Source organism: Acomys minous (assembly GCF_964271855.1).
Source record: "Acomys minous genome assembly, chromosome: 4".
Lineage (NCBI taxonomy): Eukaryota > Metazoa > Chordata > Mammalia > Rodentia > Muridae > Acomys > Acomys minous.
In genome coordinates, this window is record NC_140486.1 from 9,503,515 (window position 1) to 9,529,608 (window position 26,094).

The 26,094-nt window shown below is 38.7% G+C and overlaps 1 long non-coding RNA gene across 1 annotated transcript in view; it reads right to left on the bottom strand.

Annotated features, from left to right (window-relative positions):
• Positions 1-2,658: 2,658 nt before the first annotated feature.
• The window catches only part of LOC311595834, a 44,618-nt gene continuing 21,182 nt past the window's right edge, over positions 2,659-26,094 (bottom strand). Inside the window, exons 2-3 of the long non-coding RNA XR_014778592.1 lie at positions 11,265-11,338; positions 2,659-2,956 (exon numbers count right to left, since the gene is read on the bottom strand). This is a non-coding gene — a long non-coding RNA (uncharacterized lncRNA). The remainder of the gene's footprint in view (positions 2,957-11,264; positions 11,339-26,094) is intronic.

The window sequence follows — 26,094 nt, forward strand, 5'->3', positions numbered from 1 at the left end:
TACCTCAAGACTCAGCTATACCACTCCTGGGCATATACCCAGAAAGTATTCCATTACACCACAAGGACACTTGCTTATAGTAGCCTTATTCATAATAGCCAGAAACTGGGAATACTCTCTAGAGTCCCTCAGCCAAAGAATAGACAAAGAAAATGTGGCACACTTACACAATGGAATATTACTCAACTATTAAAAAACAAGGAAATCTTGAGCTTTGCAGGAGAATGGATGGGATTATAGCTGGTCAACCTGAGTGGGTAACCCAGACCCAGAAAGACACACATGGAATAATAAGCCATGCTACAGTAGTCATGCTGTAATCCACAGACCCAAAGAAGCTAAGTAGCAAAGAGGGCCCAAGGGAGGATGCATAAATCTCACTACGAAGGGAAAATAAAATCGACTTCTGAAGTAGATGGAGGGAGCGATCTGCGTGGCAGAGGGGCTGGGGAGAGGACCAAGGGTGGGGATCAAATGTGGGGAGAGTGGGGGTGGGAAAGAGTACTGGGAGAGAAAATGAAAATCTGTGGGGGCCATCTCTGGGGCAGGGGAGGGCTCTTGGGAGTCTAACTGAGACTTCTAGCAGTGGAAAATAAGGATCCTGAAGTAGCCAGCTACTGTAGCCAGGTGGCACTTTCAATGGAGGGAGGGGGACAGAAACCCACTCACAAAACCTTTGATCCAAAACTTGTCATGTCTACAAGAAGTGAAGGGAAAAAGATGGAGCAGAGATTGAGGAAATGACTGGCACAACATGAGACCCACTCCATAGGAGAGGGCCAACCCTGACACTATGAATGATACGTTGCTCTAGTGGCTGACAGAAGCCCAACATAACTGCCTTCTCAGAGGCTTCATCCAGCCGCTGATGGAAACAGATGCAGGGCCACCACAAGAAGACCTACAGAGTTAAAAAAAAAGGGGGGGGGGGCCCATGGGTGTTCACAGAGACTGAACCACCAACCAAAGAGCATGCATGGGCTGGAACCAGGCCCCTACATATATGTAGTAGATGTGCAGCTTGTTCTCTATGTGGGTTCTCTAACGATTGGAGTGGGGGTGGGGAGGGGAGTGTTGTCTCGGGTTCTGTTACTTCCTTTGATCTCTTTCCCACAACCAGGCTCCCTTCTGTGGCCTCAGTGGAAGAGGAAGTGCTTAGTCCTGCTGCAGATGTTCCCTGGTGTGTTGGTACTGATGGGGGCATCTCCTTCTATGAGGAGAAGGGGAGGGGGAGGAGGGGGAGGGACTTGGAGGCAGGGCTGAGATCAGGCTGTATATTTCATTAAATAAATTAATGAAAATGAAAAGAGTACAGATCTATTTTTTCTAATTTTCAGGTTTTCAATAAATAAGAGATTCAAGGTTTTTTTGGGTTTTTGTTTTTCTTTTTGTCTTTTGGGTTTTTTCTTTTTTTCTTTTTTTTTCTTTTTTTTCTTTTTTTGCAAGTAGTGGTATCTTCTCATTTATAATTCTGTTCAAGGATCAACTATGTTAGATCAACTTTCTGTTATCCCTTGCAATCTTGACAAACATAGGAAATAGCTCAAATCTGATAATATGAGCACAGTGCCTCTATGAATCATTTTGTTTTCGGTATGTCTGCATATCCTGTGCACACCATCGTGTTGCCTGTGTGCTTAAGTGTGTTACCAAATAACAGCTGCCAGAATCAAAACAAGCTTGTATGCTAAAATTCAGCAGAATATACCAACATTGTTTTTCAAAGTGAATATAGCAATATGCATGTAACCTTAATTTTAATTTTAATTTTTCTGCTGACCAATGAGTTACAGTACTATGACTTTTATTTACCCCTTGCTTACCTCACTTTTGTGTGCTACTTTTCTTGTTCATTTATTTTCTGCATTATCTACCTTATTTTATAGATAACAGCAGTTTACATATGTTGTGAAATAATGTTTGCTCTTGTGAAATATCCAGGTTGTTTCCCAGTAATAAAGAACTCTGTTTTGCTTTGGGGTGTGTGTGTGTGTGTGTGTGTGTGTGTGTGTGTGTGTGTGTGTTGTGTTTTGTTTTGTTATTTTACTTATTTTTTAGTATGTTCATGTACTTTTTTACTTCTTTGTCTGGAAGATCTTCCAGGTCATTCTCACTGGGGCTTGTTACTCAGAGATTTCTTGGGACAATGCTTCCTGCCATTCTAATGTTAATTGACTTTCTATATTGCTGTTCCTGCTGTCTATATTTCTATATTGCTGTTCCTGGGCTTCTGCATCTGAAGTAGTGTGTTATTTGAATCTTTTTATGCTCAAACAACCTTTCTTCTTCCTGTGGAAGCATGTAGAGTGTTCAGGAGAGGATAAAGTTGGGGTTTTTAAGAAACATTTTATTGAATCTTTGTGAGTTTCACATCTTGCACCCTAGTCCTGCTCATCCTCTTGTCCCCTCATATTTTCCCTTTGCCTTTGCAAACTTCCCCCAGATAACACACACACACACACACACACACACACACACACACACACACGCGCGCGCGCACACACGCACACACACACACACACACACACACACACACACACACACACACAGACCACCACCACCACCAACAACAACAACAACAACAAACCAAAGCATAGAAAACATTTTATCATGGAAGCTGCAGTATGTCACAGTGTGTCCCGCAGTATGTCCCTCTGTCCACACATCTTCACTTGCAAGTGTTCATTGCAATGAGTCATAGGTTGGTTTGAGATCTCTGGCTTCTGTGCCACCATCAATATTGGATCCTTATTAGGACTCCTCCAGGTTATCCTGTTGTTGCCTTGTGTTGTAGAGATCCTGCTGCTTTGGAATAATAGGACTGGACTTTTCACACACCCCAACATTTGCAGATGACATAGATTTTGGTGTGGGCTACTTCAGAGCCCTGGATCTGGGCCTCGGTGGTAGCTGAGCTAAGCAGCCTTCAGGATGAGTTCTTTTTTTTTTTTTTTTTCTGTAGACATAGAAATTTATTTTTATTTTTTGTTCATTTTATTTATTTTTTTAAATTCTTTATTAATTTATTCTTGTTACATCTCAATGGTTATCCCATCCCTTGTATCCTCCCCTTCTTCCCTCCCTCCCATTTTCCCCTTATTCCCCTCCCCTATGACTGTTCCTGAGGGGGATTTCCTCAGGTTACCAAGAAGAGACTTGATACCCTATGAGGATGAATTCTTCATCACTGTTCCGCATTCAGCCACCCAATCCTGCCATCAGCAGGAAGCAGGGCCAGCTCTCCTGATCTCATGCCCTTGGGGCAGGATCACCAGAATCCATGCCTCCAGAGTCAGCTCCACTGTGCCGCTCAGTCAAGGTGAGGGCCCACTCTCCCAAGTGCTGCAGCCTGGGAGGGACTGGGCCAGCTCTCCAGCTCTCCAGCTCTCCAGCTCTCACACTTTCAGGATGGCTCACCTATACCCCCTCCACCAGGGCCAGATCTATTGTGCTGGAAAAGTACTGCCAGTGAGGGGCAGAACCTGTTTATCTGCCCTCATGGCCCCAGGGCTAGTTTTCCAGATTCCTGCAGGTGGTGAAGGGGGATGGGGAGGGCAAACCCATGCACCCATACCACAACAGATGAGTGGTGGGGCCCGCTTTACCTTGCTTTCACCCTCAGAGCTGGCTCACACAAGCCCCTTCAACCAAGGCCAGCCATACTGTGCTGCCAAGGTGAGGTGCAGGGCCCCCTCTCCATAGTGCTACAGGTGGTGTGGGGCAAGGACACCTCACCCACTTTCATGATGCTGGGGTCAGCTCTCCTGGGTGAGGGGGACATGTTACATCTGAGGGGTGGCAGGACCAGCTCTCCCTCTCTCACACTTGGGGCTGGCTCACGTGTGCCCCTGCCACTAGGGTCAGCCCCATTGCGATGCCTGAGAGAGGTGCAGGGTCTGCTCTCTGGAGGGCTGCAGCTGGTGAAAGTTGAGACAAACTCTTAAGAGTCCTGCATCCAGTGAGGGGCAGGACCAGTTATGTACAGCCCTTGGACATCCACATGGTCCCTGATGCCTACCCTGACCAGAGACATCCCCATGTTCATTAGTGGTAATAGGGACATCAACCCCAACCTCTGCCTCTGTGTGGTAATAGACTCAGACATGGCCCTCAGCAGCAGCTCAGACTGGGACTTCACCATGACCTCAGGTGGCAGGGCTTGCCAGTTACAGCATGAAGCTACTCCCCACTCTCAGGTCTCCAGTTGCATATTTCTTTATAATGCTCAAGCTGCTCATTTCTTTTTCTCTCCCATCTGACCATCTTACACTAGCACATTGTGGTGGCCCTGACTGCAGGCTGACCCCTTAGTGACATCCTTCATCTGTGCTTGAACATAAAAAGATACTGTCAATTCTCACAAAGAAATAGAGATTCAAGTAGAGTAATCTCTATTAAATAATTTGAATACATAATTAATTATCCTCTAAAAAAATTAACTGGGCTCAGATAAGTCCACTGTTGAATTCTACCTTCTATTTTCTGTGAGAAATTTTGCTTTTTATATTTTGTTGATGCTAAGAATTGAACCTGGAGCTTATTGTCACATTATGAATATGCTTTATACCTTTCCACTGTGTGTATGTGTGCATGTGTATGCATGTGTGTGCATAGGTTGTGTGGGCACCTGTGCACACGTGAGTCTAGGGCTTTTGGTATACTGTGGTAAAGCAGTGCTGAGTTTTTATTATGCATGAGTATTATGTTTTTTCTTCAATGATTCATATAATTATGTTAGTTATCTTTATTGGAGTGATGAATTACATAAATCAATTTTAAATGTTGTGCCAATAGTCAATAAGTGAAATTAATTCTATCCAGTTACAGTACATAATTTGTGTTATACATTGTTGAATTTGATTTGATATTATTTGAGGTGTTTTGCAGTTGGGTTTATGAGAGTTATTGGCATTTTATTTTTATTTTTGCAACATATTATTCTGCTAGTGATAGTAGGGTATTGTTCCTTTTTGATAATTTAGGGAAGGTCCCTTTGTTTTTACTTTATAGAAAAGATTATAAACAATAGCTGCATATTTATTCTGAAAATTTTGGTAGAATTCCACAGTGGATCTCTCTGAGCCCAATTAATTCTTTGTGAGAATTGATAGTGTCTTTTGAAGAATTTGTCCTTTTTATCTAATTCATGAGTTATGGAGATAGTCAATAGTCATAATATTTATTACTATTTGTTGTTAATTAAATGTCTATGAAATCCACCTAAATGTCTACTCTTTAATTTCTAGTATAAATTACTGATCTGCTCACCATTCTTCTAGCTAGAGGATTATTAGTTTTATTGGTTAAAAGAATCTGATGTTGGGCTGGATGTGTTGGCGCACACTTTTAATCCCAGTACTCAGGAGGCAGAGGTAGGCGGATCACTGTGAGTTCGAGGCCAGCCTGGTCTACAAAGTGAGTCCAGGACAGCCAAAGCTACACGGAGAAACTCTGTCTCAAAAAAAAAAAAAAAGAATTTGATATTGTTTAATGTTTTCCCTGATAATATTTGATCTCCATTTTCATTTATTTCTGCTGCAATTTTATTAGTTTTTATTCACATAACTTTATAATTAATGCCATTATTTTCCTCCTTTCCATAGATAGAAGCACAGATTATTGACTTTAGATTTTGTGTAAGGAGCACATTTGTGGTATAAATTTTCCTATAAGTACTGTTTTCATTGTCTATAACAAATTTTAATAAGTTGTCTTTTTATATTCACTTTTTATTTTTCTGAATATTTCATCTTTGGTTTGTTATTTAAAATTGTGTTGTTTACTTGGCAAAAATTCTGAGGTTCTTTTTTTCCTGTCTTTTTTTATTTCACAAATAACGTCATTATTTTCTGAGCTCAAATATTGCATGGATTATGTCTTTTTAGTCTATTGTTGTGTATTTTATGACCACAGCTGTTATTCATCTTGGCCCACGTTCTATGTCAACCTGGAATTGTATTAGTATAGTATATCATTCTCTGCCTATGTGCATATAGCATATACTTATCCATATATATATATAGTATATACTTATGCATATGTATATATATACATATGGCATTGTAGCAAAACTACACAAGTTACAGATAAAATATATTTAAATTTCTTATTATATATATTCTGAAAACCTATGTCTTTTACTTGAAATTTTATGACATTAGCATTTAAGGCAATTACTGTATTGTCACGTGGCTACCAACTACATCACCATTTTATTTCTTGTTCCTTATTATGATCCCTATTATTTTTCTCCCAGGCTTCTTCTGTCATTTGTGAAATTTAATTGAACATTTTATATGATTGTATTTTATCTTTTCTTAGCATATCAGTTATAGGCTTTCTTTTCCAAAATTATATCTGGTCATTTTTAGCAATATATATTTTCATCTAACCAAACTCCACTCTCAGACAGTACCGCACCAGTTCACACCCTGTGCATGTATCTGATAACACCAAACCAGTTGTATTTTTTCTTCCAGCAATTGTATCATTGCTTTAATTCATTTTACTTTAACTTCACAATACATACTCAAAGACATTGTTGCTAATATTATTTTGAATAAAATTAGCTATTAGGTAAACCAAGACTATTAAAAGTGTAGGTATCACTCTCACTTATGCTTTCTTTCTCTGCTATTCTCCTTACTTTGTGCAGTTCGGTGCTTTGACCTGTGTAATGTTCCTTCTCACACAGTTCTTTCTCTTAACATTCTTGTAAATCAGATCAATTAATGCACTATTCCTTCCGTTTTCATTTACCTTTCATATTTGAGGAGTGGTTTCTATAGGACTGACTTTTAAGTCTTCTTATTGTTAGCAGTCAACATTTTAAGTCCTTGATTCAACCCCTTTTCCTTGTATGGTTTCCCAGGAGGAGTTTGATGACCTTCAATCCTCTGTTTCTCAATGAGTAATTTGACCTCTGTCCTTGACATCTCTCAAGGCTTATTTTTGATGCTTTATTGCTCAAGTAAAATATGCCTAAGTGCAGGAGTAATTTTTACATTATTCTATTTGATAGTCTGAAAGATTTTTGCAACTGGTTTGGTGTCTGCTTGTCAGTTTAGACTGGCACAACAGTGTATCATATACTGGTTACCTGAGTGCAGAAAGCAGATGATTTCTACAGGTAGAAGTTATGGATATGATCTCAGGGCACTAGAATGCTTGAGTTGTTAGAGAGGCCCTTTTAGAGACTGCTACTTTTCATGCTGTCCACACATGGAGGAAAACAGGTCGAAGGCCCTAATCCTATTAATTTAAGCTTCACGTTCATGAATAGGATTGGCTAAGGCTTCTGCACATGAATGGAGGTCCAATCATTCAACACACAGTCATTATTCTTTCAAATAGATAGTCTATCCCTTTATTCTCCATTGTTATTTCATTATGTGCAGTTAGTTTAATTTTTGATAGTTAACCCCCTAATTCCATGCTGTTTTTTCTTCAGCCTTCTATTTACTTTGCTGCTCTGTTTTGGAATTTTCTATTGATACATTACCAAAATCAGAGATTCTCTTTTCAGCCACGCACATCATATTAATAAGCCTATCAAAGACATTATTTGTATTACAGTGTTCTTTTTCCTTAACAATGCTTTTTAATTCTTAACATTTCTTTTGTGTGTACATTGCCCATTTGCTCTCTCATGTTGCCCTCCCTGATATAATCACTAATATCTTATTCACAGGATGCTAAACTCTCGGTATTATAACTGCTACACCACTATCTATTTTTTAAAGTTTGAAATAGTGATTTTATTGAGCATGTAGCAAGCAAAACTAAAAGAACAAGGAGCAAATAGCAGGAAGGGAATAGAGAGAGAAGCAATAGATGTAGCAAAGAATCATCAAATTGGATGTAGAGTTTTTTTTTCAAGATTTAAACAAATATTTATGTGTATGTGTGTTTCTCTGCATCTATGAATACTTGTGTGTGGGTACCAGTGAAGGCCAGAGAGGACACTGCATCCCCTGAAGCTAGATTGAGATGCAGGTGCACGCCTCCTGACATGGATATTGTGAACAAAACTAGTTCTTTGCAAAAGCACAAAGTTTTCTTAACCGCTACGCCATCTCTACAGCTCCTTAGTGTAATTGGCTTCAGTGTGTGTGTGTGTGTGTGTGTGTGTGTGTGTGTGTGTGTATACATACACATATACATTACAACATCCATTGGAGACAGCTGGAATAGCCTGACTGACAGACCATATAAAAGAACCAAATGTAGCATTGTCTACTGGAGAGCTTACAAACATCCACTGGAGAAACTGAGGCAGTTGGCTGGAGTCTCCAGTGGACCTTTCTATCCAGGGACGACACCACTATCTTATCTGACTGCTGTCCCTATGATTTCTCTGTCAAAAAATTTTAATGTGAATTGGGTTTTGTTTAGGGCTTTTTACTGTGACTTGAAATTTGTTTGTAATAGTTAATATACCACACTGTGTAAACAGGAGTGTTCCAGCGAGCTGTGGATGGGCAGGGCGTGTCCTATAGTCTTAGGGTTAAATTTCAAATCCTTAGTAAGACCATATCTTAGGACTCAGAGCTTCACATGTGTTTCTTGTGTTTCTCTCTCTTCCCTTAGGTGAAACTGCATAGAATCAACATTTCCATCTTCCCAAGTTGATGGCATTCAGAAAAAAAACAAGACAAACACTGCTTTAACTCTGGAAATTCGCCTTTCTGTTGAGGACATCCTCAACAATAATGAGATGTTCTGGTGTTTCTAAAAATGGATTCTTCCCCCACTCCTCCTGCAGAAACTGGAGAGTACACCCTCCAGCTGTCATCAAGGACATGAAAGTTAGAGCTCCTGAAAGTTAAAAGATTACACAAAGGCCACTTTGGCTGTATGGCCCTGGGGTTTAAGCTTGACCTGTCCATCCTAAGCTGCAGTCGTTCTCCAATTACTGCTCAGATTTCCCCCCCACGCCCCGCCACCATCCACTTCTGGCGGAGGTCTCTGCTGGTGAGTGTCTGCTTTCATAAATTGTTACCGTCTCAATCCCACTTACCTGCTTTTGTAAATCCTGGACACAGCTGTTCGACCCAGATTATGAATATACTTATTTCTCTCAAAATGAGTTGCGCTGCTAAATATTCATGATATATACTGTTTCAATAGTATGATATATTTTACACTTATCATCATTATTAAACTTTGAAAATTTGGTAGGAAATGTGTTATTGATCCCAGCACTGGAGGAGGCAGAGGCAGATGGATCTCTGAGTTCCAGACCTGTCTGGTCTGCAAAGGACGTCTAGGACAGCCAAAGCTACACATAGAAACTCTGTCTTGAAAAAATATCAACAAAAAGAGAAATGTTATTGATCTTTCCTTTTTTATACAATTAGTGACTATGATTTGTCTCTCTTTTTCAGTTAAGTAAATTATTTTTATGATCATTTTAATAAATTTGTATTCGTATATAACTTGAATAATGATGTATTTATAAAATGTGGGGAATAATTTCCTATGTTTGTTATTAAAAAAAGATAACTTCATGAATACAATTATATGCACTATAAAATAGTTCCATATTCCCTAGTGCTGTGTAAAATTTGGGAATCAATGTATGTCATTTCATCATTAAGTTTTACTTCTAGGATAAAATCTTTGCCTCCTGGAAAAGAATGGCCTTCCTTAATTATATTCCTTTGTATTGGCCTCAAAACCCATCAGTCGCTTACCCAAAAGAGGCTTTTGGTATTAATCAGGGAAGCATCACTCCTTAGAAACATCAAGCTAAAGCCCGAAGCAAGACAGATGTGATTACTTCCACATGCTCAGTAGTGAGCCATTGAGTGGAAAAGAACAACACAAGATCTGGACCCTATGTCAAACCAATGGATGAAGCTAAGCCAGGGGCCATTGGCAACTACAGCTTCAATGAGTATGTCTGTGTGTTTGGTTGAGATAAAAATAAATGCACATTTTTTTAAACAATTAAGTAAAATAACCTTATTGATAATGCTCCTGAGAAATCAATTGCTGGATGCTATATCAATATTAGGAAATAGAAAAATCAGACATAACTGTTGGTCATGTATCTGCTATAACATCCAATAAATGTATTGGAGATAAGATTACAGCTAAGGGCTAGTACCTGACTATCAAAAAGAGGGAAAATTGGAAAGACTAATGTATGTGCACAATCGTGCCCTTACTAAAGGTCCGCTGTGTTATACAGCATTAAACACCCTGTACCTTTCTCTTATAGTGGCTGCCATCAGTGTAATAGGTAGTAGAAAAACTACACATTATATTTAATTATCACATTGAGAAGCCTGAGAAGGCAGCCTTCCCTGGAATTTTAATGGTGAACTGGTTGGCTTGCCAGCTAATATACTATCAGTCTTCTAACTGCTTTCTTTACGGCTGTCATGATGACCTCAACTGATAGACTCTTACAGCCCCTCTCAGTTTAATCCAATTTTCTAGACATTTTAAATTGAATCTTTTTACACAAATTAATGTTAAATGAGCGATTTCCCACACCAACAACCCCTTCCTCTTTCCCCCAGGAAAGATTATGATTGATGAATTGAATTATAGCTAGCTAAAACTGCACAAAAATGTTCAAAGCATACAGATTAGCATGCAGTTTTGTAGAGTTTTTTTTTTAACTTGTTGTTCTGGATCCAAAAACATTTGAAAAAGAATGTTGAGGTTAGGTGTCTGATTGATTAAAGACATCTTTATTGTTAATCATGTGGCCTTTTAGGCTAGAATCACAGGTTTCATCTTGTTTTGGTTATCACACACCGTTCACAGTGGAGAAGTTGCACAACCCTAGAGAGTGCAGCTTCCTTCCCATGCAAAGGGATGCCTCACTGTCTATTTGATGTAACGCATGTGATGGTTAAGAGAGGGGCTGCACATAGAACACTCAAGATGGTTTTGAGACAGCACACACTAAAAACCTTCCTAATGCTATGACCCTTTAATATAGTTCCTCATGTTGGGGTGACCCCAAATCATAAAATTATTTTCGTTGCTGTGTCACAAGTGTAATTTTGCTACTTTTATTTATGTATAAATATGTATAATGTAAATATTTGATATGCAGGATATCTGATATGCAACCCTGTGAAAGGGTCATTCAACTCCCCAAAGGGGTCATGACTCACAGGGCCAGAACCTGTGCTTTAAGGTAATGTTGCTTTAATTAGCCAGACTGTAAAATGTCCCTGCTCAAACAGAAATTTTAAAGGATCTTGACTTGCTGAGGTGAGAATTAGTATGGCTTTGTCTCTTACTGTAAGCATTCTGGACACCTGGATGCATCACCAAGGAAATGCTACACAATCCTGGGGCTTCCAGATGTTCCTTTCTGCAAAATAAAATAGACAAAACAGATCTGTGGTTAGTTCCAGTTACCATAGTGACAATAATGTAATGTAAATACTTTAGGGATGTCTCACTGTTTTCCTGCACCTGGAAATCATAGCTAGGCTTACCCAATTCCAGCCTTGGAGCAATTCAAGTTTAACAAGACTATGTGGTACAGCTCAGCACATGGTCATCTGCCCCGTGACAGGTTGCAGGAAGTAGACTGCTCTCTGTAACTAATGAAAAACTATTAGTGACTCCCCCATATTTGGACACAGCCTCTTCCTCCTAACCTACCTCACACTGGTCAGAATCACTTCCAGGAAGGCATATGGCTTTAGGAATTTCAGAGGAGATCATCACATAAAAATAAAGCCTGGGTGGGAAAGTCTGTGTACATGAAGGACCCTTAAACATCCGACTGAGATGTATTTTACTCTGTATAATCACTTGCTTTTCTATAACCACAGTATGGATGGGGAAGTGAGTCAGAAAGGAGGAACTACACCGTCATCACTGTCGTTATGAACTCGGTGGCCAGCACCTTCCCACAGAGCTCAGTACCCTCACACTACAAATACACACTTTGCCCTCTTTTAGGACCTCATTCTTCACTCACACACTCCTCTCTGCTCTGCGTGGTGAATACCTCCAATATGCAGCAAGCCCGTGCTATTAGTGCTGCTCACGTTTCTCTCCTAAAAATAGCAGACACATAAACTCCCTAATTCCCCCATCTGAAACTAATGGAATTCCAGCTTCAAAGACTGTAACTATTCTGCAATACAGGTTAGTAAAATGCACCTTCCTCTGCCAACCTTGAGTGTCATTATTCACAAAATACTACTTAACATCTTCTCTATATTTGTTTGCCTTTTCCATTATTTACAGTTCAGTGGCTATTAAGACCTGGTGCTGTAGAAAACAACAATAACAACAAAAGAACGATTTAATAACTAAACTTAAAAACCAGAGCAGTCAGCAGATAACAATGCCTTGTCAACATTTCTAAATGAAGCAGAAAGAAGGCAAGCCAAGAGGACACAGAAAGGGCAAACAAGAGAGACGGGATGGTTTATGATGGAGGAGTCTGCATAAGTGGTTCAGATAGTGGCTTAAGAGGTACAGTCTATAACACATTAGGGAGAGGAGAAAAAGGTAGGGAGCAGGAGGAGAAGGGAAAATAGGAGGAGGAAGAAGAGGAGGAAGAGGAGGAGGAGGAAGAGGAGGAAGAAGAGGAGGAGGAGGAAAGGGAGCAGGAAGGAGCAGAGAAACAAGGGAATGGCTTCCTAAGAAGCTCCAAAGATGGTGATATATAGCTAGCTCTTGGAGACATGCCACAGTTGATGGTATTTCTCTGAGATCTTCCTTACAGTTGCCCTTGAGTTTTAAGACTTTTTCTTCTTCCATACATTAGTACCACCACTACCACTTTTCTCGTGCATATTGCTTCCACAAGCTCATATCCTCTGAGAGAAGAAACCAATTCCTCAATTGATGAGAATTGAAGATGCTTGGAATCCCGAAGGCCTCCATACTGTACAGTGTGTATGGAAAGCACTGTAAAGTAAAACTGATATGTGAAGGGAACACTTTGGCGTGAAGAATTTTCAAGTCCCCACTGAAGGCTCTGTGCTTGAGAAGATATTCTTAGATACATTTTGTATGCAGTTGTAGATTTTCATTAGTAAGAGTTCATGACTTCATCTCCGTAATTAGTACCCACACTCCAATGTCCACTGGGAACAAGAAAACCAAAACAGACCTTTCTTCTGGCTTGTTTTCAGAGCTCCAGGGAGAGGGATCACAGCAGGCAGACAGACCATCCACAAGCGACAGTCCGTAAGTAGATTTTCTCCTGAATCTGTAAGCCATGGTTGCACCCAAGGTGAGTTATTAGAAACACAATTATTATTCCATCTCAAAATGCTTCCAAACTTTGTCACTCACCATGGTTTTGGTTAACCACCACTACTCTGAAATCAAGTCAATGCTAAAACATAATCTTGCGAAATCATTACACCACATAGTTTTTGTTAGCATGCTAACATTTTGTGCCAGACTTGACTCAGTCTCTCTGATTTCTTTATAGATCTGTGGGTGAAAGTCTTGTCCAGTTGTTTTGCTCTACTTAAAATGGATTCCTGCAAAGTAATTGATATTCTCAAAGTTTCCCAAAGGCCATGTTAATTCAAAAGCAGTCCGCACAAGTACCAGACTCAGAACTTACCTTCAACAGGTCTCTTTATCTACGCCTCACTTGTGTCTTATTTTTTACTGTGTTCTGATGTCCCCTTGCAGTGCCTTCAGTAATGTTGCCTACATAGCATCTTCACATATAATAGTTGCTGAACTTATTTCAATAATCTACTCACCATTTTGGGTAAGATCCTATTTATGTGCATTTAAACACATAAAAGGAACACAGAAGGGGGAACAAATCAGGAATGTTGTTCCCCAGGTTGATGGAGAGGGACTGGAAAGAGTTATGGAATGTTCTAAAGCCAAAATCATGTGCAGTATTTCATAAGATTTTGAGTTCCCAGATATTTGCAATTTCCAAAATTTAGTGAATATTCATGTAAGACTTTTAATTTTATTATATGGAAATTAAAAACCAAACAGAAACTTCAACCAACTCATTTATGTCTTTCCAAACTTGCTTTTATATGAGAAATTTTTATTCTCACAGATTTCTTTTCATGGTTAAAACACTGGAGTCATCTTTAACTTAACCCTTCAAAGCACTCCATCATATTAATCCTGCTGTCCCTGTCTCCAAAATATAATTGAATATATCATGCATTATTAATATTCTAGACTACCTGACCCTGTGTTGTTACATGCACCATTGCAAACTGATATAAATGGTGTCTTCACTTACATTCTTGTCACTGATACACTTCTTTATTATTCCAGACCTGTGGAATGGTTTATATATATAAACCAGAAGTTATGGCCCAGGTTTAGGAAGGGTCTTCATACCTCAAGTGATGCAATCAGAAAGTGTGAGTCCAACTACTTGAGTTTTAGTTAATCCCAGATTTAGTCCAGTTGACAACCAAGACTATCTATAACACTTAATGAATGAACTAATCCCTTGATATGTTCATGGATACTTTGATACTCCTCAAAAATAACCAGACAATCTTCCAAGAATACTTTCATTCAACTCTGCTTAAGCTGATGCTTACTGTGCAGCGTGTCTTGGGGTTCATCATGGTGACCTCTTAGAGACAGCTCCCTGCCACTAACATGCAAATCCCACAATGGGAAAAACCAACTGTTAGATTATGAAAGCAAAATTCCTGACCACACAGTTGAATAACCCCATAATCTGGTAATGAGAACCTCTTCCCTTTTTTTGACTATAACACTCTTTATAAATTTTTTTCTTAATTTACTGTTAGCCTCTTGGGTAAACTTAAATAGACCAGAATCACCAAAAGTTTCTATTCATTCCTTCAAAACTTTTATGAAATGTTATGCAAAAATGAAATATGTTTTCTCCACCATACCATGACTCCTGAAAGCTTTTAATATTTATTTGTAAATGTTCTTTTGGATACACTTCATAATTTTTAATGTCAGGTTGAGATTGTTTCATATTATGGAGCACCCTTGTGACTTCCTGAGCAGGGGTATCTTTTCTTCAACAATCACCTTTAACCTTGGTTCCTGACACAGCTCCTAATCACTTACAATCCCCTAAGTGATGAGCTCCTATTTTGATGTAAAATAGCTACTCTTACTAAATATTTAGAAAAGTCTTCTTTTCAGAAGAACCAAGATATAAGGTTACAATTTTTTAATTCTACCATAGTCATCCTACAGGAAGAAGAAAAGGAGTGGTCATAGAGTTAATAGATGAGTATGCAATGGGTGATAATTTCCCTTAAAAGTCTGTGATTTTTAAGGTCGGAGGATCTTATGGATTGCTCAGTGCAGGGAAGTGATATGACAAGAGAGAGCAAAAAGATAGCACTGTCTTATTTGTCCTCTTATACTGATGGTCCTCACATTTCATAAAAACTTTAGAGAGCTTAGCTTGACCTCCTTTCATCCTTTCTTGAGTTTATCTATCTTAGCCTCTCATTACATATGATTTGATAGCCTTCACACTGGTTTTAGGTTCATAGACGTTTTTGCTAACTATTTTTGTCATGAGTTCTTTAATTAATCAGTTTATTCGCCCTCCATCCTTGTCATAGCCCACTTTCTCCTCTCCTCTCAGTCCCGCACTGCATACTCCATTCCTCCTCCCCTGTTCCTCAGAAAAGGGGAGCCCCCTACTCACCCACCCCAGCTCATTAAGTTGCATCAGGACTGAGTTTGTCCTTTTCCTCTGTCCTGACAGAAGTGATAGAAAGCAAGCAGCAGAGTACATATCAGACAGCCTCTTCTCCCTTTACTAGTGAGCACACATGAAGCCTTCACTTCCCATCAGGTATATCTATGTCAGGACCTAAGTCTAGTCTATGTGTTTTCCTTGGTTGCTGCTTCAGACTCCACAGGTCCTTTGATAGTTGCCCCTGTTAGCCTTCTTAAGGCACTCTTGTCACCTTTAGGTCCTTTTAACCTTCCCCCATCTTCCACTACACTTCCTATGCTTCACCCAGTGTTAGGCCCTGAGCTTCAGCATCTGTTTTAAACTGCTGCTGGGTAGAGGGCAACTCTGAACTGCAGAGGGCAGCTGCAAGAACGGCAGCTTATCTTTAATAGTGTTAGGGGTTGGTTCTCTTCCATGGGGTGGGTCTTGTGTTGGACCAGGCATTGGTTGGACATTCCCTCAATCTCTTTTCTGTCTCTTCTGTCGTTATCCCTGCATGTCTTGTAGGCAGGGTTAGTTTTAGATAAAAGTTTTTGTGGGTGAGTTAGTGTTTTCCTCCCTCCATTAGGAGTCTTGTCTAGTTAGAGGGTGTCCTCTTCACTCTTTATGGTCTCTGTGACTAGGAGTCTCAGCAGCTAGAGTCCACTTCACATCCTCCCAAAGGCCAATTCTGACATAGGTATCCAGCTAGTGACAGAGATGCCCCAACCCACAGTTTCTCTTTTCTCTGGAGGTCTTCTGTCTTTCTGCCCCCACTCTCCCCAGGTCTGATCTCAACCCTTATTTCTCTCTGTACCCCCCTCTCCTGCCTTGTTTCTTCACTTCAACCACTACCTCTATCTGTTTTATTTCCCCTTCTGAGTGAGATTTAGGCATCCTCCCTTGTACCCTCCTTGTTATTCGTCTTTGGGTCTGTGCACTGTAGTATGTTTTGTCCTGCACTTTATGGCTAAAATCCACTTATAAGTGAATATATACCATGTTCATATTTCTGGGTCTGGGTTACCTCACTCAGGATGGTTGTTTCCAGCTCCATTCATTTGCCTGCAAATTTCAAGATTTCCTTGTTTTTAATAGCTGTGTAGTATTCCATTGTGTAAATGTACCACAATTTCTTTTTACATTCTTTGATTGAGGGATATCTAGGTTGTTTCCAGATTCTGGCTATTATGAATAAGGTTGCTGTGAACATAGCTGAGCAAATGCCCGTGTTGTATGGTGCAGCATCTTTAGGGTATATGCCCGCCCAGGAGTGGTATGAGTGGGTCTAGAGGTAGAATTACTCTCAGATTCCTGAGATCATGCCAGATTGATTTCCAAAGTGGTTGTACATGTTCGCACTCCCACATCTTCACCAGGATGTGCTGTAACTTGAGCTTTTGATGTTAGCCATCTTAGTGTAGTCTCAGAATTATTTTGATTTGAATTTCCCTGGTGACTAAGAATGTCCAATGTTTCTTTAAGTGTTTCTCACCATTCTATATTCCTCCGCGGAGAATTACCTGTTTAGCTCTGTGTCCTGTTTTTAAACTGGGTTATTTTGTTTGTTGGTGTTTAATTTCTTCAGTTCTTTATATATTCTGGATATTAACCCTTTGTCAGATGTAGGCTTGATGAAGATCTTTTCCCAATCCATAGCCTGTGTTTTATTCTGTTGACAGTGACCTTTGCCTTACAGAAGCTTTTCGGTTTCAAGAGGTCCCATTTATTTATTGTTAATCTGAGGGTCTAAGCTGTTGGTGTTCTGTTCAGGAAGTTGTCTTCTGAGCCAGTCAGTCCATGGCTCTTCCCCATTTTCTCTTCTAGTAGGTTTAGTGGTCTGATGTTATGTTGAGGTATTTGATCCACTTGGAAGTGAGTATTGTGCAGGGTGATACACATGGCTCTATTTACATTTGTCTCCATGTACACATCCAGTTAGATGAGGACAATTTGTTTAAGATGCTGCCTTTTTGCCATTGTATGGTTTTGGCTCCTTTGTCAAAAATCAAGTGGGTTTATTTCTGGGTCTTTGAATTGAATCCTCCAGTAAGTTTCTATGCCAGTGCCATGCAGTTTTTATTTTTATTGCTCTATAGTATAGCTTGAAGTCAGGGATGGAGATACCCTTGGAAGTTGTATTATTGTATATGATGATGTTAGCTATTCTGTTTTTTTTTTCATACAACCTTGAGAATTTATTTTCAAGGTCTGTAAAAAGTTGTGTTGGTATTTTCATGGGGCTTTCATTGAATTTATTGTTTGGTTTTTGGTAAGATTGCCATTTTACTATGCTAATCCTCCCAATCCATGAGCATGGGAGACATTTCAAACTTCTAATATCAATTTCTTTCTTCAAAGACTTGAAGTTCTTGTCATACAGGTCTTTGACTTGCTTGGTTAGCGTTACACCAAGATACTTTATATTATTTGTGGCTATTGTGCAAGGTGTGGTTTCCCTAATTTATTTCTCAGCCTAGACTGTCACTTATATTCAGAAGGGCTACTAATTTTTTGTGAATTAATCTTATATCCATCCATTTTGATGAAGATGTTCTCTGGTGGAATTCTTGGAGTCTCTTTTATACACTATCATATCATCTGTGAATAGTGATACTTTGACTTCTTCCTTTTTTAAAATTTAATTTTAATTTTATTAACTTACTCAGATTACAACTCAGTTGTTATCCCATCACTTCTATTGTCGCATTCCTCCCTCCCCCCTGCTTTCACCCTATTCCCCTCCCCTAGGTCTATGGCCAAGAGGGACCTCCTCCCCCACTATATGGTCATAGGCTATCAAGTCTCATCTTGTTAGCCTGCTTATTCTTTCTTTGAGTGCCACCAGGCCTCCCATATTTACTTCTTCCTTTCTAATCTGTATCCTCTTGATCTTCTTTAGTTGTCTTATTGTTCTAGCTTAAATTTCTAGTTTTATATTGAAGAGATATGGAGAGAATGGGCAGCCGTGTTCCTGATTTTAGTAAGATTGCTTTGAGTTTTCTCCATTTAATTTGATGTTGGCTATTGGCTTTCTGTATATAGCCTTTATTATGTTTAGCTATGGAGCTTGTATCTCTGTTCTCTCCATGGCTTTTATCATGAAGGTGTGTTGGATTTCGTCAAAGGCTTTTTCTGCATCTAATGAGATGATCATGTGATTTTTTTTTCTTTCAGGTTGTTTGTATGGTATATTACATTGCTGGTTTATCATATGTTAACCAATCATCCCTACATCCCTGGGATGAAGCTACTTGATCATGTTGGATGATGTATTTGATGGTATTCTTCAATTCGGTTTATATTTTATTGAGTATTCTTGCATTAATATTCAAGAGTTAAATTGTTCTGAAATTCACTTTCTTTGTTGAGTCTTTATGTGCTTTATGTAACAGGGTGACAATGGCCACATAGGATGAGTTTGGCAATGTTCCTTTTGTTTCTATTTTGTGGAATAGTTTGAGAAGTGTTGGTACTAGCTCTTCTTTGAATGTCTGGTAGAATTCTGTTCTAAAACCATTTTACCCTGGACTTTTTTTTAATTGGGAGACTTTTGATGACTGGTTCTCTATTTTGGGGGTTATAGGACTTTTTAAAATGCTTACCTGATCTTGATTTAATTTTGGTAAGTGAAATTTATGAAGAGTTTCCAATTTTGTGGAATACAGGCTTTTGAAGTAAGACATAATGATTCTTTGGATTCCCACAGTGTTTTTTGTTATGTCTCCCTTTTCATTGCTGGTTTTGGTATTGTCTCTACTTTTTAGTTAGTTTTGCTAGGGGTTTGTCTATCTTGTTTTCATCAATTCTTTGTATTGTTGCCTTTGTTTCTAATTTATTGATTTAATCCCTAAGTTTCATTGGTTCCTGCTTTCTTCCTCTTCAGTATGTTTGCTTTTTTCCCCCTAAATCTTTCAGGTAAGCTGTTAAGTTGCTAGTATGGGACCTTTCCAATTACTTTGGTATGAACTTTCCATAGGTTTGAGTATGCTGTGTTTTCATTTTCTTTGAATTTTAGGAAGTCTTTCATTTCTTTCTTTATTTCTTCCTTGACCCAGTGGTTATTGAGCAGGGAGTTGTTCAGTTTTCATGAGTGCTTACACTTTCTTAAAATTTCTGTTGTTGTTGAGGTCTAGCTTTAATCCTTGGTGTTCTGATAAAGAACAATGGATTGATTCAATTTTCTTGTATCAGTTAAGGTTTGCTTTGTGACTGACTATATGGCCAATTTTGGAGAAGGATCTTGTTGTGTTGAGAAGAAAGTATACTGTTTTGTGTTGGATGAAAAGTTCTGTAGACATCTCTTATGCCTATTTGATTCATGACTTCTGTTAGTTTCATTATTTCTTTATTTAAATTTTGTTTCAATGAACTTTCCATTGGTGAGAGTGAGGTGTTAAAGTCTCCCACTATTAATGTTTGGAGATTGATGTGTGATTTAAATTTTATAATGTTACTTTTATAAATGCAGGTGCCCTTGTACTTAGGGCATAGATGTTCAGGATTGAGATGTCTTCTTGGTGGATTTTTCCTTTGATGCGAATAAAGTATCCTTCCACATCTCTTTTGATTAATTTTGGTTGAGAGTCTATTTCATTAAATATTAGGATAGCTACTCCAGCTTGTTTCTTTGGTCTGTTTACTTGGAATACCTTTTTTTTTTTTTAGCCCTTTATGCTGAGATAATGTCTATTATTGTTGCTGAGGTATATTTCTTGTAAGCATCCAAATGTTTGATCATGTTTACACAACCATTCTGTAGCCTGTCTTTTCATTGGAGAGTTGAGTCCACTGATGTTAATAGATATTAGTAACCAATGATTGTTATTTCCTTTTATTGTGGAGCTGGTGATGGTAGTGTGTGGCTGTGCTTGTCTTCTTTTGGTTTTGGTGTGTGAAGTTATCTATATCCTGTGTTTTTTTGGGTGTAGCTGACCTCATTGGGTTGGCTTTTTCCTTCTAGTATCTTCTGTAGGGCTGGATTGGTACATAGATTTTTTTAAATTTGGATTTGTCATTGAATATCTAGCTTTTTGCCTCCATGGTGATCGAAAGTTTTGTTGTGTAGAGTAGTCTTGGCTAACTTCTGTGGTCTCTTAATGTCTTCATGACATCTGCCCAGGCCTTTCTAGCTTTCATAATCTGTGTTGAGAAGTCATATATGATTCTGATAGGCTTGCCTTTATATGTTACTTGGACTTTTCTCCTTGCCGCTTTTAACACTTTTCTGTTGTTCTGTAGGTTTAGTGTTTTGATTATTATATGTTGGGAGGAATATCTTGTCTAATCTATTTGCTGTTCTGTAAGCATTTTGTACGTTTAAAAGCATCTCTATTTTTAGATTGGGAAATGGTCTTCTGTGATTTTTCTTGAAAATGTTTTCTGATCCTGGGAGTCTGGAATCTTCTTTTTCTTTTATTCCTATTATTCTTATATTTCATATTTTTCATGGTGTCCTTAATTTCTTGGATGTTTTATTCCAGGATTTTTTTAATCTAATATTTTCTTTGATTGATGTATTGAGTGTCTTCTATGCCTGAGATTCTCTCCTCCATCTCTTGTATTCTGTTGATGATACTTATCTTTGTGGTTCCTATCCTCTTCTCTAATTTTTCCATCTCCAGGATTTCCTTGGTTTCTGATTTCTTTATTGATTCTATTTCCATTTCAGGTCTTGAACCATTTCATTCATTTTCTTTACCTATTTGATTCTACTTTCCTGTATGTATTTGATGGCCTCTTTGATTGTATTTTCCTGTGTTTGTTTGAGGCGTTTATTTATTTCCTCTTTAAATGCCTCTATTAACTTCATAAGCACAGCTTTAAGGTCATTTTCTTTATTTCAGTTGCATTATAATATCCAGTGTTTTCTTGGGTTCTGGTGAGGCTACATTGTCCTGCTGTTTTTTGACTGTGTCCTTATGCCGGCCTATAACCATCTGGTTGACCACGGTGTTGGCTGTTTTCTCCTGGAACCTGCTGGGTTTTCAGGCCTTTGTGATCCAGTGAGTTTCTGCCGGTCTCCTCAAGACAGCTAGTAGGGTTGAACCAAAGGCTGGATCTGCATGTCTCTGAAGTCTGTGGTTGTCATCATGATGATGGGAGAAATCTAGAGGAACACAAACAAGTGCTGGTGTTTTGGAGTCAGCCAGCAGCCACTTGCTCACTGAGCAGACACTGTTCTCCTGGCATTCAGATTTGGCTGTGCTCTGACATCTTGGAACCAGGACTCTATATGCTTCTATTGTCCAGACAACCTCCATAGGGGGACCAGTAGAACCATGGATTGAATGTTGGGACGCTGCACAAGTGGATTGGAATATGTCCAGGTGTCCAGGTACTGCCCTCAGGGAAGAAGAAGGAATCCAAGGCCTGGTTGCTGGAGTAGAGTGTGCCTTGAACTGGGGACCTGAACTTGAGCAGGTGAAAAGTACCAGTGAGGCCTGGAATGATGCATCCACTGCTTCTCAGGGGTCCCCTCCTATCCAGGAACACTGAGGATGTTTTTGAGTCAGAATGCCTGGTTACTCACCGGGTCAGCAGTCTCTGATCTTCGGCCACTCAGATATGATTGCACTGGCTGCCATCACTTTTGAAGTCTCCATTTTGTCTAACTTACCCAAAGCACAAATTAAGAAGAACAACCTTCCTATGACCACTTTCTGTCCTAGTTATTGTTGGGGTTATGCCCAGAAGAAAAAATCTACACCTTGTGGTCCTATAAAAATATCCTAGTTTAGAGTGAGTTTCTTTTAAATGATATATCCTGGGCAGTTCATAAGAGTGTCACTACTTATGCTTGTGGTTTTCATAAGGACGAAGGCAATAATTGTTATACACTACAAGGATTGTCCAGGCATGCTTTGCAAACCAGGTAGGGAGGTGGTAGAGACATGGGATGTGTGGAAGCCTTTATCATTTGTCTCCTCATCTGAAAGATGTTTTTTGGCATTATTGCATTGGCTATTTTTGAAGTATGCATGAAAGACTCAAAAATTCAACTGCTTAACTTGCCTGTGATATGATACAATGATAACACAAATGTTACAGGAATGACCAATCTAATAATTTTTTTGTTTGAATGTAAGACCCACTCCATGAGATAGAACTCTTACCTGACACTCGTGAGTTGGCCCCAAACTTGAGACTAGATAGGTGTGCTTGTTTGACTGTTAATGGTACCCATAGAATCATATATTTGAATACTTGGTTACCAGAGAATGGTATTATTTAAAAGAAGTAAGATACTTGTTAGAGGAAGTGTGTCACTGGGGGTTGCCTTCAGGTTTTGGAAGCCCATGCCAAGCTCAGAGTCTCTCTTTTCCTGATGCATATGAATCCAAACGTAGAAATTCTCATCTATTTTTTCAGCACCATGGAACCGGCACCGTGCCTTAATGCCACCATGCTCCCTGACATGATGAAAATGGACTAAACCTGTGAACTTATAAGCAAGTTCTAAGTATTTGCTCTATCTCATAAGAGTTGCTATGGACATAGTGTATCTTCACAGAATAGAACACATACTAAGACAATAGGTAACAGACTCTAGAGATAAGCTACTACTATTATTCTTCTAAAAGAACATAATGATACTGGAAGGCTCCTAACAAGTCTATATCCATGGATCAGTGAATTGGTCAACCCTCATCAAAGTAAGTTCTTTCAGTAAATAAGAATTAATACAGAGAGCCACAAGTGGGCAATATGTACGTAATGAGAGACTTTAGAGAACCAGGTACTAAATGGGATGTCTTTATCAACCTCCTCCTCTCAATGTTCAGTGATCTTTATGAAAGAGGAAGTGGAAAGAATGCAAGACTCAGGGGTGTTTACTGACACCAAGAAAACAGTGTCTTTTAGATACAACACTACTGATACACATATGAACTCAGAGAAACTGTGACAACACACATAAGACCTGAGAAGTTCACACCAGCCAAAACACAGCACAATGAAAGGGAAGTAGACACTAAGTTCCATCTCTAACTTTTGGAATAGGAAAAATAATTTTTCTTCAGTGAAGTGTCACTGGGTATGTCATTTTTTAAATCCCCTTTCTTTCTTTTTTCTTTTCTTTTTATTTTAAATTCATTTGGTTTTGTGGGTTTTATCTTTTTTGTTGTTGTTGCTTGTCTGTTTGCTTGCTTTGATATTGGTGTTTTGTTATGTTTTGTTTCCTTTGTTTTGAAAGAGAGAAAGAAGAGGAAGCTGGTAGATGCAGAGGTGGAGGATTTAAGAAGAATTGGAGAAGGGGAAGAATATAATCAAAATAAATTGTATAAAAAATTAAGAAAAGCATCAGATGCTTACGTTGGCAAATAAGGAGTTCTCAGCACTCAGTATGGAAATCAGATAGATGTACTTGTATTGGGGGCATTTATATGTAAGTCCTCAGACTATTGTGCTAGTTATCTAGAGAATATCTTAATGTGTCATGTAAAATTTTGGAGCTCATCTTGACTCCACGAAGTTTTAATTTTGCCAAATACTATGTTGCTCACCACATAAATGTGTTTCCACACATTCTTGAACTTAATACTCGTTTTCTCTTGTTTACCTGAAATATGGGTGTCTAGAAAGAGAATAAAAACTTTCCTGTGGTGTCTTTCTACCACAGTTACCACTAGGATCATGCATAGATTCAAATTCTGTTGATTGTATACATGCCTGATGTCTTATGAGTTTTTAGTTAAAAACAAATGGATGTTTATTATCTTGTATTATTTCTGGCTTAGCAGTGAATCCTGAATATCTTCCCATTTTTTAACACATAATATTAACTCACTTTAAGGGAAGTATATTTTTTTTTTTGCCAGGGACAATGTCAGCTTTGTAAAATTAGCTTTTCCAGTGGCTTTGAAAAGCCAATTGTTGCCAATAAGCATCTGTTCCTTTACAGAAATAGCCAAAGGGCCATGTAGGATATTATACTTACTTCTGGCCACGGAAGAAGTGTGTTCCAATATCAACTCAAAACTTGAAAATCTTGGGAGAGCTGTTCCACATTACTTCCAAGGAATTCAAGCTCAAAGCCCACGTGTTGAGCTAATCACTGTATTAGCATGAAAGTACAATACCAGACAAAGTAAGATAAGCAAATACAAGCTGAAAATAACAGGAGAAAAGCTGAGATAAAGAAAAAGGTGGATAACAAAAGAAAATGAAAACACTGAGAAATAGAAAAGAAAAAAATTTCTCATGCTCTCTTCTAAAAATTAGACTCTGAATAATTAAAATGAGGAAAAAGAAAAAGAAAATAGATTAAAACAAACATCAAAAACAACATTGGCAAAAATCTGAGATGAAAAGAACCTAATTCTAGTTAAGTTCCTTTAGGTAATAAAAACCCAGCTTCTAGAGCTAGAATGACGACAGGTCTATTTCTGGCCACAGACCTACGTCAGTAGTTGGAATCCACAACAGTGACTCCTGTGAGAACAGCATAAGAAGCAGGCCTGATTTGTACTGAACTGGTTTGCCTTAGTCAGACACTGTTCTGTTTAAAGTAGAAAAAAAAGTGCATAACAAAAGCTTTGACTTAATTATGTTGTGGTGGTTGATATTTATTGTACTAGAAATGGAAGCATATAAAATCCTCTTAAAATGTGATAAACAGTGGAAGTGTGAAATATTTAACTAGACAAGAATAAAATAAGAAAATACAAGCTGAGAAAAAAAGATCATCTATGACTCTGTGGGAACATTATGACCCAAAATGATACAACTTCATATATATTAAAGATAAAATAATAATAAAAGACCCAGTATGAGGCAACTTGCCTTCAAGTTGCTTGTCAGGGGAGTCAAAGAGACGATCAAAACAGTATAGGATCCTACGCTGCTTCGTTGCCTTTCAGAACTTGAAGATAAGACCCTATTGCTATACACCACACAGTTCAGACATAGGAGCTGAAAGAACTGAGCTAGAACTTACCTGAAGGTCTCTTCCCTAAAGACCACCTCTCATAATATCATAATGAATTTGCAATGTTCCTAGTGCGAAAAAATTATCCACAGTCCTACCCAGATATGAAGTCTAAAACTCACAATATTTTTCAGCGTAGCAAGATAGTCTCATGGATGCAATAGTGACATGCGTATGTTGGGCCAAGGAAGAACCACATAACTGGACTCAAGGTGAACTTAATAGAAGAAAATTCATACCTGGTTCTGTAAATCTAGCCAGCTTCCTGTGCCTGGAGGGGTCATGGGCCATCAAGGAGATCCTACCACTGCCAGTTTTCTAAACCAGTGTAATTTCTGACTACATTCTAATTACCTATCCACATATCCACAGGAAAGTATTGGCCTTACTCCTGTTTTAGTTATGCTTATATTGCTTTGAGGAGCCACAAGGACCAAGGCAACTTAAATAAGGAAGTGGTTATTTAGAGCTTACAGTATCAGAGAATGAGAGTCCATAGCCATTATGGCAAGGAGAATGG